Here is a 14,894-nt window from a genome sequence, read left to right as displayed (position 1 = left end):
GATATCCAAAGCTCTGCCTGGCCTTATTCTTTTTTGTTTTTTTAATGTTTTTTTTTGTTTGTGTTTGTTTTTGTTTTTGTTTTTGTTTTTTTGAGAGAGAGAGAGAGAGAGAAGCGAGAGAATCTGTCAGTGCAGATCCCAGTGTGGACCTTGAACTCACAAACCATGAGATCATGTCCTGAGCCAAAATCAAGAATCAGACACAACTGACTGAGCCACCCAGAAGCTCCTGCTGGGCCCAATTCTTATCTCCATTCTTAGGAAGAAGGATTTGGAAGGATTGGGTTGAGGGGTCCAAGCCTGGAAAGAGACACAGAAGGTACAGGTCCCCAAAAGAAAACACAGGTCATGCTCCCTTATCCAAAAGAGACTGGATGTTTAATGGAATTCAGAAACATTTTGGTAACATTCCTAATGGAGTCTGAGGCAGCAACTCAAAATACATAAATACTTCTCAAGTGAAATATATTAATATTTACTTTAAGTATAATAAATAAAGATTACAAGTAGCCTTGTGTCACTTCAGATGAGGTTTGTAGCTGAAGGAGTTCAGGCCAGGTCTAGTATTACTGCCAAGTGAATTATAAACAAAACGTTCTGTTTCCCAAGCTTTGCAAATTTTAGGACTTCAGATAAGAGATTGTAGATCTGTATCTTTGATATTATCTGAATCTACATTGTCACATTACAGATGATAAGAATGATTCCTATAAAGGCAAAGACTCCCCAAGATAATTTACTCATTTTGTAATTATTTCCTAAATACCCACCATGTGAGTACTGTCAGGCGTACTGAGATACAAAGATGGCCATGACAAAGCGTCTCCTCTCGGGGGAGATACCTTTTGGTAAAGAGTGTTAATATGTAAAAATAATATGCCATAAAGCACTTGCCATGCTCTGCTGTGGGTGTGGTGTTTGGTTAGGGCACAAACACCACAGAACCAAATGATATAGGAGTCAAGACCAAGAGCCAAATCTCCTGATTCCACAATATGAAAACATCCTTTAAAAATAATTTTAATAGTCATTTATGCCATAGCAATTCATGTTCAGTGGTAAAATGTAATAAGGAATGAGTAATTACACACAAGAGACTGGAAATTACCTCTTGTTTCACCACCCTGAGATAACCAATATCAAGTTGTCACTCTTCTTTTCTGCATGATGCAGTGGGGAACGGGACATATTCTGGACTTTCGCTACCTGTGTTTTTTGTGTTTCCTCCCCATATCCCAGTTGTGTACCCTTATCATGTCACTCAACTTTTCTGTCCCCCATTTCTTTATCTATTAAATGTCAACAATAATAACACTTACACTGGAGTCACGAGGATTAAATGAGTTCATAGATGTATACTGTTCTGTAAATGTTTGCTGACCGCTACCCTTCAGGCATGTGCTGCATTGTCTACTGCCAACTTTGTATTGCCAACACCCACTTCTAAGGACATGTCTGCTTTGCAGAGAATAAGCCGTGTTTTGGATTAGAAATTTTTATGAGAGGAACCTCAAGGTTTAGAAGGCAAAATTGTGTGTTATTTGGGGGGGAGTTTGAGTGTCCAGACATAAGGGTAGCTGCAAAGTACTTAGTTTCTCTGGCTTCTTCGTAGTTTCATGTTTGCAGCTGCTGACGAAACATTTCTAAAGACTCAGAGATTGGTGTACATTCCCAGGGAACTTCCAAAGGCCACCCTCTAATTCTCTTAATATTCTTATATTTCATTCTTGTAATATTTAAAGTGCCTCTTGTTTTATTAAATTCATAAAGACAGAAGTTTTGGTACCTGAAGTGATTCCAGGGAAGAGAAACTTAATAGACAGAATCTGGAATTAGATTAGATTTTATTGATTTGATTAGCTTTTAAGGCAGTAATGGCCCCACTGACAATGGAAAATGAAACACTGGTGCTCTATGCATTGTCACCAGCATCAAGGAGCTATGAAGTCAAGGGTTTGGGAGATTTCAGTAGCATCTGAGGTAAAATGGAGTATCAAGACTAAGGATGGGCTGGCTGTCTCAAATTATGCTAGACAACTGGAAAGAAAAGAAATGATGAGATTACTCAAGAGCCAGATAAGAAATTAGAAATCATCTATAAATTGATGAAAAGATTATCTTATTTCTTAGATCCATGAGGTCAAATTTCTAAAAAACAAACAAACAAACAAAAAAACCAACTAAACTAAAATCTTATGCTGGAGTACCAGGATTGCTATGTGATTTGAATTTTAATTGTGTAGTTTCTAATGATAAGGTATGGAAGTTGGTTGGAGTAAAAATCAAGCCTCTACTATGGGATGGTGACATTTGGACAGTTTTCAATGAAAATGAAAAACTTGAACTCTTAAGTTTCTCTAAGCTTCCTGTCCTGGCTGAAGTAGACTTTATTCTACTACCTGAATGTAACTCCTTGACTGAAGAGTGTGTAATGACTTCTCCTGAAATTATGGCCTTGTAGGAAACTACTGATCCTTCCTATGACCCATACCTACTTCTTCTCATTGTTTCTAATCTCAGAATTTGGCGGATCACAGGTGCAAAGTGTGACCAGGAGGAAGTATACCATGCACACCAAAAGAATTTCAAGATTCTGCCAATTATTTTGGGGGTATGTGTGTGCATTTACACACACACACACACACACACATATACATATACACAAATATTCTGAAGAAGGTAGCCTACATTTAAAAGTATGATATTTGATCTGATTGAGTTTATTGGCATATATACAGCCACCAGAGATGTGTAATTCAAGGAGGATAATAGTGACTCTATCAGTTTGCTCCAATGGTTGACAAAAACCTGAACTCTAACAGGCCTGTAGTAAGTGAAATAGAAATTTGTTGGTATATTGTAGAAAAAGGTCAATAACTATGACCCATGACCCAAATCCAGCCTGCAAATAGTTTTTGCAAATAAAGTTTTGCTGGAACATAGTCATGCTTTTTATTTTATGTATTGCCTGGGGCTCCTTTTAAACCAGTACAGAGTTGAATAATTGTGACAGAGATGATATTACTCACAAAGCCTAATATATAACTTTCTGGCCCTTTAATGAAAACATTTGCTGACCCTGCCCTAAGAAGAAAAATACAAAAGTTCAGAGAGAAGCTGGAGTGAAATATTTTTGTGTGATTTTCTTACTCATCTCCCTATCTATTTCCTCTGGAGAATGAAGAGAACTCCCTTTTCACCAAGGCCCTCTGAAATACATAGGTGAAGGTGTCACCAGGATGCCTGATAAATCGTGAAAGTCAGGAATGACAGTGGGAAACACTACCACTGAAAAGGGCTTCCGGATTTCAACTAGAATGATGGAATCCTGGAATAGTGGAGATCAAGTGGAACACTTAATTGCCAGTGACAAGGTGTGGGTAATGTGCAGAAGGCCCAGAGTAATAATCAAATGGTTTGATTTGCAGAGATATTTGTCAGTGATTAATTGATCATAGTGGCCCTGAGGCTGAGCCCACCATATATAGTATAAATGGACATTCTATTAATGTCTTACTTCATCTCTGAAATCAAAGTAAGTGAGTCATAGCCCCTAAAATTATTTCTATCCACAGTCAATCCACAGACTGGATGAAAGAGAGGCCAGATCTCCCTGAAGAAGTAGTTTGCTACACTGTCAAAAACTTACGTGTAAACATTCTTCTTACCAATCCAAAGGGCTATATGTTCATTTACTAGAACAATCATGCACTGGAAAAAAAGGAGGTACCTAAACTTTCCAAGGATTACTGCTACTGGGTCTGAATTGATGTTAAGTCTTGGAAATCCAAACTCCACCATGGTCCACTAGCCTTTCAGAGCGGGGAATTTCAAAGTCAAGTGATAAATGGGGTTTTGGGCTATTTCACAGTAGACCTAGTATATTCCTGAGCCCATTCTTTAGCAAAGTCATATTATCTGCAGCAGAGAACTATTAACCATTCAAAAAGCATCTTCTGGGCACCAGTGGGCACTTGCTAGTAGACACTAAGAACATGATCATAGGACATCAAATGATTATGCAACTAGAGATACTCATCGTGAGCAAGGCATGATCAAACACAAAGTCATAATTTTGAATTTGGCACAAGAATAGGGTACATTATAATTGGACATGGGTAAGCTACATGACCTAAACCTCATGTCACCTTTAATCCTCTTCCTTGGCTCATACCTATGGCCTTATGGGGTACACCTTGTGATCAGCTGTCAGAAAAAGAAAGACACCTAGTTCTGGTTCATTGATCATTGATAAGTCAACTCAATGTATTATTGCAAGCCAAAACTAGACTGCTAAGCCACGAGGGCCCCAACGAAGAGTAGCCCTCAAAAAGAGTGATGAGGTAAATTCTCCCAGTAAGTAGAGATTTAAGCAATACACCTCGTGACAAACTGGGGTGGAAGTATGGTCTAAGGTCAGAATATAATATAGCTCAGGAAGTCAATTGGCATGGCTGATTATTCAGGATATAGAAGAGACAAGATTGGAGGACTAGAGAAAAGAGAAATGAAACATGGTAAAAAAAAAAAAAGGCATGAAAGTGAATTTGTTGGCTTGCATCCAATGTTTACACATTTTTGTGTCTCATTCAAGACCTACCAGAGAGTATGCTTGTATAGAAGTCATTTAACAATGAGGTAGGAAGGGTGACTCATCCAGAGTCTGTCCTCGGCCACCACAGTGCTTCCACAAAGGTCCTGGAAACCAAAAAGCTGTTTTGGCAATGACAGTGGCATTATGCATGGGTCCTGCAGCAAGAAATTTCACTTATCGAGACTGATCTAGTTACTGCTGCTTCTGAACGTCTGACCTGTCAGACTGACGTCCCTTGAGTATACCAACCAACCACTTGGGGGATAAGTTGATTATATTAGAGCTTCTACCCTGTAAGAGGCAGTACCCTCACCGAAATTGGTATGAGTTCTGTTTGCGGACTTGCTTTTCCTGCCCATGATTAACACCACCACGACCAGTACCACTATCCAAAGACCTATGAATTACTTGATTTATCATCATGGGATCCTTCACAACATGTCTTTTGACCAAGAGAACTATTTTACATTGAAGGAAGTATGACGATGAACACACAACCATAGAATCCACTGGTCCTGCCATAAACCATGCCACCAGAAACTGCCGGCCTATAAGAGGTACAGCTAAGGTGTCAGCTTGGGCATGACACCTCATGAGGTTAGGATACATTTTTTCAATATGAGACCAAACAAATAGTGAGGGCTGGATAGTATAGGTAGTTGGGAGTCATGGTAAGGAGATTGGCTTTTTCTTTGAGTGCAATGGCCATCATTAGAGAGTTTTGAACAAAGGAGTGACATGGTCTGATTTACGTTGTAACAGAACTACTCTGACTGAAGGTGGGGGAGGACAGAGCAGTTTGGCAATAATCTATTGCAATAATCTAGGCAAGAGACGAGGGGACTTAGAGCTGGGTCAGATGCAGTGTAGACAGTGACAAGAGAGGCTTTGGGCTATATTTTGATAGTGAGGCCACAGCATTTCTCCTTGTCCTAAGTTGCAGTCATTTCTAAGTGATATAAATATTTTACAAAGATGGATTATATATGTATACTTTCTTTGCAATTTTCCAATCCATTTGTTCCATCACAATAATGGAAGCCAAATGAAGAAAATAATTTTTATACTTTTATTAAATCAACAGATTCATATCTTCAGATTCACAATCTTCAGAACATGATATTCATGGCATTTCAGGTCACACTGCATTTTTTCTCTAAGTCATTTTAACAACCTGAGCTTTCCTTAATCTTCCTATTGGAATATTTCCTCTTTGTCACACAATCAGGCACCTGATAAATTTTTCTTAAAACTATTTTAATCCTTACATACAACTTCTTTATGATGGGTTTGGTCAGAATTGCATTCCCCGCATATTCATATGTTGAAACCTTAACACCATATGTGACTATTTGGAGATGGGGCTTTTAAAGAAATTATGGTTAAAAAAGATCATAAGGATGGGCCTTAATCCAATAAGACTGGTGTCCTTACAAAAAGAGGACACCAGAGATCTCTCTCTTCTCTCTCACCTCCACATAAACAGAGAAAAGGCCACATTGAGAGCACAACAAGAAAGAGGCTGTCTGCAAGCCAAGAAGAGAAGTCTCACTGAAAACTAACCAACCCTACTGGCACTTTGATCTTGGACTTGATCTTGAACTCCAGAACAGTGAGTTAATGAATGTCTAAGCTCCCCAGTCTGTGGTATTCTCTTATGGCAGTCTTAGCATTTGTAGGTGGTGATACACGGCATGTGTTTGGACACGTGCTAATTGTTAAATCAAGCTTTATCAAACTAACCAGATGTGAAAAGAAAAAAGATTAAAGCACTAGAACAGTTACGAAAAAGCAGATGCATATACAATGATGAATAAAACAAGCTACTCCAGCTATGTGCTAATAGGAAATTTTCAACCAGAAGTATTCTGTATGTACTAATTGTTTGTAACTTAAAGATACTTCCCTTGAGGGATAATATGACACTTGCTAGGTAAATGCAACTCGGAAGATCTTTTCAGAGTCCATTCTCTGCTCTCACCTACTTTGACCATGATTATTTTATCATGAAATTTTAGTATAAATACTATTTCTCAAAGAGGTTTTTTTCTCTCATTTCAATATCTAACGTCACCCCAGGCACTCTATTCCATTTCCCTATTTTACTTTCTTCATAGCATTTATCTCAATTTAAAATTATCTTAAATGTTTGTTTTCTTTTTTCTTTTTCTATCTCTCAATAAAATATAAATTCCATGTGACCTTCTTTTCGTGCTCACTGCAGTATCACCAACACCCAAAAACCATCATAAGGACTCAATAAATATTGAATGAGAGTACATTTTTGGAACTGACTGCAAGAAATCTTAGAACCAAATTTATGGCCTATAATATAGCCTACATTTTGTGAATTAACTTCAGTTCTTCCAACAATAATACCTTTGTTTTCCTTTGTTATTGTCTGATTTCATCTCACTTTGTTATTATCTGATTGCATCTCACTATATATATGTATCAGTGTGAATTGTTCTATACATTTTTTTGGGAAAGGCAGCATATAAATAAATAAACAAACAAAAATCCATGTGGGTTTAGATTTTTGATTATTCCCCTAAAATATGTTTACTCTGTAATGAATCTGAAATGCACTACAGAACAAGTGTTTAACTATATATAATATAATATTATATATTATAATATTAACAATATATAATATTAAATATATTATATTATATATTTATATTATTGTATTATAAAAATATATTACTATATTATATTATTAAAATGTTTGCTTTATGGTATACCTCATATTCATTACAGAATTTTGTTCATATATACTAGTTTGATTTTTCCAACTATAATAACATGATTTTGTTCTTTGCCACCTGCCTCCTTTTATGGTCCTTTATCTGTATGTTTCTGCCCTGTTCCCTGTCCCATAGGGCTGACCTCCAGAGCGACATCACCCTTGTCATGTGGATTCTAGTTACCTTCAACCCATGGCAGACACTGACTAGAGCTGGAGGTTGGGAGGAGGTGAAGACGGGGTATTCCTCAACCTGGGCCCAAACCTATGCTCCTTTCCTACCTTGCCATTAGTCTGACAGTAACTGCTGTTCACTATGACTTTGGATCCCATCAGACCACCTTTTTTCCACAACCCCACCTTCCTTCATGCTTCAGGAACATCATTCGCTCCTTTTACTCCCTCAGACTTAAGGGTGGCAATGACTCCCTACTGTTGCTGATCCCAGAGAGCTTTTACCTTTCTGGTTTCCTTAACCCTGCCTCACTACCATAAGTGATTCCTTCATTTACCTCTCTTTACTTAAAACCTGAATATGCTACCTCTTATCTGCTAGGAACCAGATTGAATCTGGTAATAAAAAAGTTCCCTGACTGTGTTTTAGTAGAATAGGGAAGTGGCAAAACTACTCCTAACCATATCGCTAGTCAGTAAATATTTACTGAAAATATAAAATATGCAAGGCACCATGTCTTTTTCTATAATAGCTATAATTCTGCATAAGAGATGATTCCTGTACTCAAGGGAACATTTAAACAAAGGGTAATATAATATAAATTAATCTATATGTCCTGATGTTAAGAGGAGCAATTCCTGTCATATCCATTTTGGCTAAAGGCCCAACATTGAGAACAAAGGATGTTAGTACTCTTTCACAATAATAAAGATGCATTGGATCATCCTTTCAGTATTTTCTAAGAGAAGACCAAAAAAAATATCAGGCAACATTTAGTCATCACTCACCTTGAAAGCACACAGGGGTTTGGGAGGAGTTGATGTTTAGAGAAACTTATTGAGACCTATTCCTGCATTTTCTCAAACTTGAGAGATTCAGTACTTTCCTCACATGTCTGAAAAGCAGTCTAATTGTAAGAAGTTGGCTGAATCTTTGTTACAGTATTAAAAAGAATGTACCACATTCTCACCAATGGTAGGGTAATGGTTTGTTTCCTGAAGCCAAAAGTGGGCTCTTATGAAGGAATGTGACCTTGAATTGCCTTGAAACTCTATGCAAATCTTAACCAAGTGAACTCTGGGAATCCAGGGATTAGGTGGGTGCCAGAATCCACATTAGCAGTCAAGCTATACCTTTGTATCTTTATCTCTATTCCTTTTCGCATTCCATCTTTGCAGGAGTCCTGAGACCATATAGTGAATGGAGGAGGCACAAGAATGGAGGAACAAGATGATAGGAATAGAATTTCTGAATTGTGGGAGGAAAAAATGCTTGAATTCGATAAGAGATTTACCATTTAATTATTGGATTGGACTGGGCTTTTTACTATAACTAGAAATGAAATAATTAGTTCACACTTGAAAATGATGAAGAAGGATTTGGGATTAACTCAAGATATCTCAAGGAGTAAGAAAAAAGATCCAACAGAGCATGGAGAAAATGCAGTGATATGAAAGAATAGAGTTACCTTTTTTTAAGTTTATTTATTTTGAGAAAGTGTGAGTGTGCACACAAGGGTTATTTTGAGAGAGTGTGAGTGTGCACACAAGGGGAAGGAGGGGCAGCGAGGGAGAGAATATCAAGCAAGCGCTGTGCTGTCAGCATGGAGCCCTATGTGGGGCTTGATCTCACAAACTGTGAGATCATGACCTGAGCCAAAATCAAGAGTCAGTTGCTTAAGTGACTGAGCCTCTCCGGGGCCCAGTCCTGGAGCCCCTAAAGCTGCTTTTTAATTGGTCTCTATCTAATCCAGATGATTCAATAATACATTGGTCAATACTTTAACTCAAGGAAGAATATGGATCATCAGAGAAGACCTCAAATTTGCAATTTGTCTTGGGTAAGATAGACGATGTCTGCTGAAGCCACAGGTATAATAGAAACCAGTCAGAGGCACCTGGATGGCTCAGTTGGTTGAGCATCAGACTTCAGCTCAGGTCATGATCTTACAGTTTGTGACTTTAAGCCCCGAATCGGGCTCTGTGTTAACAGCTCAGAGCCTGGAGCCTGCTTCAGATTGTGTCTCCCTCTCTCTCTGCCCCTCCAACACTTGTGCTCTTTCTCAAAAATAAATAAATAAACATAAAAAAAAGAAACTGGTCAGTTTAGTTAAAATGCTTATATCTGTATTTTCTGTATTCTGTATGCAAAATAATTAAAATCATTCCAGAGTATCTGCATATAGGAAAGGGCAAAAGTGGAGAGTTTTCAGCAATAATAATAATAATAATATGCAACAAGTGTTACATATGGTTAAACAGAATCTTGGAATACCTTGATTAATTGGTGAAAAATTCTCCGACTAAATAAAATTTGTATCTTGTTTATGGTTTTGACCCTATAAATTTTATTTAGTTGGAGAATTTTTCACCAAATTACTCAAAATAGTTCAAGATTCTATTTAAACATATAGCAAAATTTGTAACACATTATTATTATTATTATTATTAATTATCATTAGTACTGCAAACTCTCCACTTTTGCATTTTTTTGTATGCCGATACTCTGGGATAATTTTAATTTTTTTGCATTCAGAAAACAGAAAATTCAAGTATCAGAGGGGTAATTAGATATAGCAGTGGCAGTACCAGTAATAGTAGTAGTAGTAATAGCAAAAATAATATTTAAAATGTTAAGTACTTATACAAGACAAAGTAAGAGGTGCTTTGCATGTGACACATTTTAAAATTTTAACTATCTTAGGAGATGTTAAATCATATCGTTTTAATTTAAAAGGATACTTTAAATTTAAAGTAGCTTTAAAAATTTTTTAAAACATTTATTTATTATTGAGAGACAGAAAGACAGAGCATGAGCATGGGAAGGGCAGAGGGAGGGGAGACACAGAATCTGAAGCAGGCTCCAGGTTCTGAGCTGTCAGGACAGAACAGAGACCGATGTGGGGCTCAAACTCACGAACCGTGAGATCATGACCTGAGCCAAAGTTGGATGCCTAACCGACTGAGCCACTCCGGCACCCCCTAAAGTATCTTTTAATATGCCATCAGACCTATTTAAGGAAAAAACACAGGTTGAAACCATAACAGATCATTTTACGGCCAGCAGATTTCAGTGAGATTGGGTTTTATGAATGTTTCTTTTTCTCATACCTCACAAATAGTACATGAAGTAACTATATGGAATTTATCACTCAATAGGTATTTGTTTAAGTAATTAATGTGGAATAAATGTTGAATGAATGTCTATAAGACTGTATTTTTGATATCTTTGTAATGGAGGTTGTAGAATATAAAATGGTGTTCGAATGTCTAGCATGATGCATATCTCAAGTAAATATAAATCCGTATCTCTTTCATTCCATTCATTTCAGCACTATTTATTCATTGCTAAAAGTGATAAACATTCAGCTCAGCAATTAAGGATATTAAAATTTGACAATGATGATGCCCTAATTGAGGTTAATTTCGGATCTATTAAGATCTGATTGAATTTTTAACCCTGTTAGAGGGATATTAACATTCGACAAGAATTTTTTTCTCTTATGTGTCTAAAAAACCTAAAGCAACCTAACAATAAAAACCTGATCTAAATGAATGAAAACTGTGAAACTAAAACACAGTGTATTTTAGCAACCGCTATTAAGCAATTGAAATAGAGGTCGTCCTTTGCACCATTCTGGAAGCGTGGCACTAGCTAGTTGGTTGTCAGGCCATTCCATAGATGAAGTGAACACACACAATCAAATTCACACTTCAGCTTCAATTATCACCTCCTCCATGGAGCCCTCCTTGACCTTCACAGACCAACACATTGGTTCTGTCCTCTATGCTCCCACAGAACATGGCTTATGCTTTTAAGTTTTTATTTATTTATTTTGAGAGAAAAGAGAGAGAGAGAGAGCATATAAGCCAGGGAGGGGCAGAGAGAAAGGAAAAAGAGAGAATCCCAAGCAGTCTTGGCACTGTCAGCATAGAGCCCCACGTGGGACTTGAACTCATGAACATGAGCCGACATCAAGAGTTAGTCTCTGAACTGACTGGCCACTCAGACGCCCCAGTTTATACTTTTAAATAAACAAATAAAGAGCTGGGTTTACAAAAAAAAATAAGAAGAAAATTAAAATGGAATGAAGTGACAGGGCAATAGCAGTCGGTAGATTTTAGTCATCTGTGGAATCATGTCACAGTTTATCCGCAAATCTCATTTTAGAAACGAATAACGCACACCACGTACTGATTTCCATGAGAAAGAAATAGGAAGAGGAAGAAAGAAATGGCAGCTGTTGACTTCACATCCTTTCCAAGAAGCCTGCAGTTTGCATCTTGTTCTCAATAACTAAAAAAATGAATTCCAATAATAAAGGCCTGGGGTGGTATTTGGGATATGTATACCTGCTAATGAACATTAGATACAGCATTTGTTTTCAGGAAGAGAGCAAGTTTTTGAGGAAAGGGTCAGAGTCTGAGCTGCAATGCCTAATGCTTACATTTAGCAGATGGAAGGCAAGCAGATCTGCAGATACTTAGGGCCACCTCTTCATCCCAACAAAGGTGCTTTCTCCCCTGACCTAATACCTCTCTGTATCCTGTGATGATTTTACCTTCCCTCAGTGTGTGGCAGTGCTACAAATAAGAGGAACATTCTATGTGCACACACACATATTTATTTAATTAGCCAAAATACCTAAAAGTAGGCAAAAATTGCAGACAAAGTTAGTATTAGGAAATGGAAGACAGCCCAAATAAAGAATGATCCTGAAATCTCAAAACAAATTAAACATTAGACTGAGTGTAAGAAGACCTGAAAATTAGGAAATAATCTTGTGCATTTCACTGGACTCTTTTTGGTGGGGATAATAAAACCAAATGTCTCATTGTGCTTTGGAAATAGCTGTGATTTTGTGGGAAACCTTTTAAAATAATCTTACACTTATGGTGCAAAACTATTTTTATAACAAAGTGCCATTTCTGTTTTGCAAAGAGAGAAGCTGACACAAAAATGCAGTGTCATCAGCTGGTAGTGAACTCAAATAAGAGTTATTTCAAATTTTCCAATTTTTCCAATTTTTTCAATTATTCTAAATTTCAATGGTTTACAGCATAATTCAGTCCTATGTAAAAATCTGTGATTGGTAACAAAGACGACCGAGTTTGGATCCAAGTATTTGCACTGAAGCTTTGACACTTTAGACAGGTTCCTTTCTGATCTCTTTCATCGTAGTCTGCTTCTCCTGTATTAGGAAATAAAATGTGACAGAGATTGAGAGATAATTTGCAACAGTACATGCAAAGTGCTTGGCTACAGTGCCAGGTAGCTATGAGGCCTGGACAAATAATGAGGGTAGTTTTTGTGGCTATCTTGATTTGCACTGGAAAACAATCACATCTTTTAGTCACATCTGATTCAACAAAATGGTCTGAAGAAACAGTGCCTAAGGGACTCACTGTTGGATAAGTTCTGAATTCAATGGTTCTCTAGGCTCCAATTTTGATGGCAACATGCCCTTAGGTTGTCTTCGTGGAATAGTTATAGCTATTACTGTGATTCTAATAAATAATAAAGTGTGGCTGATACAAAAGTAGTTTATATTCATGGATTAGCTGGGTACATAGGTTTAATAATATTGACATTACAGTAACATGCTTAATAGCACATTGTCACAGTATCATCTGTTAAGTATTTCTTACCAGTGCATTTCATACCCTGCCTAATAATAATTTGTTAAAGGCAATGTAGCTGCACATATTAATTCTTTCATAAATGTGAACATCACATTCTTGAATGGCACATGACTTAATTCATGATAACTTCGGTTGTGATTATATGAATAAAAACTCAGCCTCAGCTGAATGGGAAGATAGCACATTTGTAGCCTTATTACAGTTGGGAAATTGAGATGTGAAAGGAGTGACAACTGCTAAGATCTGCAATAGAAAACATTTGACTAAATGCAATATAAATGTTCTATGTCACCCTTGCCATTCCGTCCTCTGACTCTGAGATGTACAACAGGATTGCTAAGAATGAATTGAAACTGTGATCCTCATCCTTAGCTACCTGGATTATATTTTGCTTTTCATTTCACCTTTCCTAGCTCAAAGTAAAATTAATGGAGCTCAACCAGCCACACTTTTGTTTATCTTACTATAGGAATGCTTTAAGTTTAATTCACCTATTCAATAAGCATTTATTGATCACCTGCCATCACAAGATGCTGGATTAGGCATTATAGATCCAAGATGAAAGTCAAATCTCTTGTCTAGGAAGCATCTTAATCAACGATGGAGACTGTATAACAAATTAGAGATTGAAAAGAGAGATCATAGGCAAGTTGTAGCAATAGCTGTCAAAACTTCTATGTAAAAAATGCATCTACTTACTACTTTTAAAAACTTGTCAAAAAAGTAATTTGTCTTCAGAAATTATATCACTGATACAAGGAAATACAAGATTACATAAGGATGTTTTAAATAGTTGCTATTAAATGAGGACAGGTTTGATTCCCATGTCTATCTTTAACAATCTTAGAATATTGTTAAAATCGACAAGAAATCTTTTTACCTTTCTGTCTGTATATTCCCATTTTTATTTCAATTTTATATTTTTGTAAGCATAACTTTATTTTTACATTTTTACAGTGTTCTATTATTTTCAGGTGCATAATATAGTGACTCAACAATTCCATATATCACCTGGTGCTTATCACAAGTGCACTCCTTAATCTGAATCACCTTGTGTATTCCTATCTTAAATTAATTTATTTCTTGCACCATTTGTAATTTTTCATACTTTCTATAAATCATCTCAGGTGATAAAACTGAAAATCTTGAGAGTTAGGTAACTTAATTAACTTATACTTCAATTGGGATGTTCCCATCTTATTGAAAAGCATCAGTAGAAAGGTAACAAAGAATTCATGCTTCTCTCATTTATAGATATCAGTGCTGTCCTCATTGCTCTAAAGGTAGTGTGAATAACATGAATTAAAAGGACAGATCTTTTTATTTGTCTCACTTCTTTTTCTTCCCTCCTCTCATATGTTGTTCTTCTGGTTTCTCAGTCTCAATTCTTTGCGAAACGAACAAGCTGATCTTAAAATTAATATTGCTATTTAAGGGACCAAAGTAGTAAAAAAAATATTGAAATAAAAAGAAATGAGTCAGAGGATTCAAACTTTCCAATTTTAAAATTTACTTGAAATCTACAGAAATCAAGGCAGTGTGGTACTGGTATAAGGATAAAAATAGATCAATGGAATAGTATTGATAGTCCAGATATAAGCCTTCACATCATTACCAATTGACTTTTGACAAGGGTGTCAAGATAATTAAATGGAAAAGAATAGTCTTACCAATGGAAGGTGCTGGGACAATTGGATATCCACATGCAAAAGAACAAAGTTGAACCTCCTACTTCCT

The 14,894-nt window shown here is 36.6% G+C and overlaps 1 pseudogene; it reads left to right on the top strand.

Annotated features, from left to right (window-relative positions):
• The first annotated feature begins 1,874 nt into the window (after positions 1–1,874).
• Positions 1,875–14,894, top strand: part of LOC120235987 — a 39,208-nt pseudogene continuing 26,188 nt past the window's right edge.

The sequence above is a fragment of the Hyaena hyaena genome, unplaced genomic scaffold (assembly GCF_003009895.1).
Source record: "Hyaena hyaena isolate Hyena2069 unplaced genomic scaffold, ASM300989v1 scaffold_143, whole genome shotgun sequence".
Taxonomy (NCBI): domain Eukaryota; kingdom Metazoa; phylum Chordata; class Mammalia; order Carnivora; family Hyaenidae; genus Hyaena; species Hyaena hyaena.
This window is presented reverse-complemented; position numbering and strand designations above follow the sequence as displayed.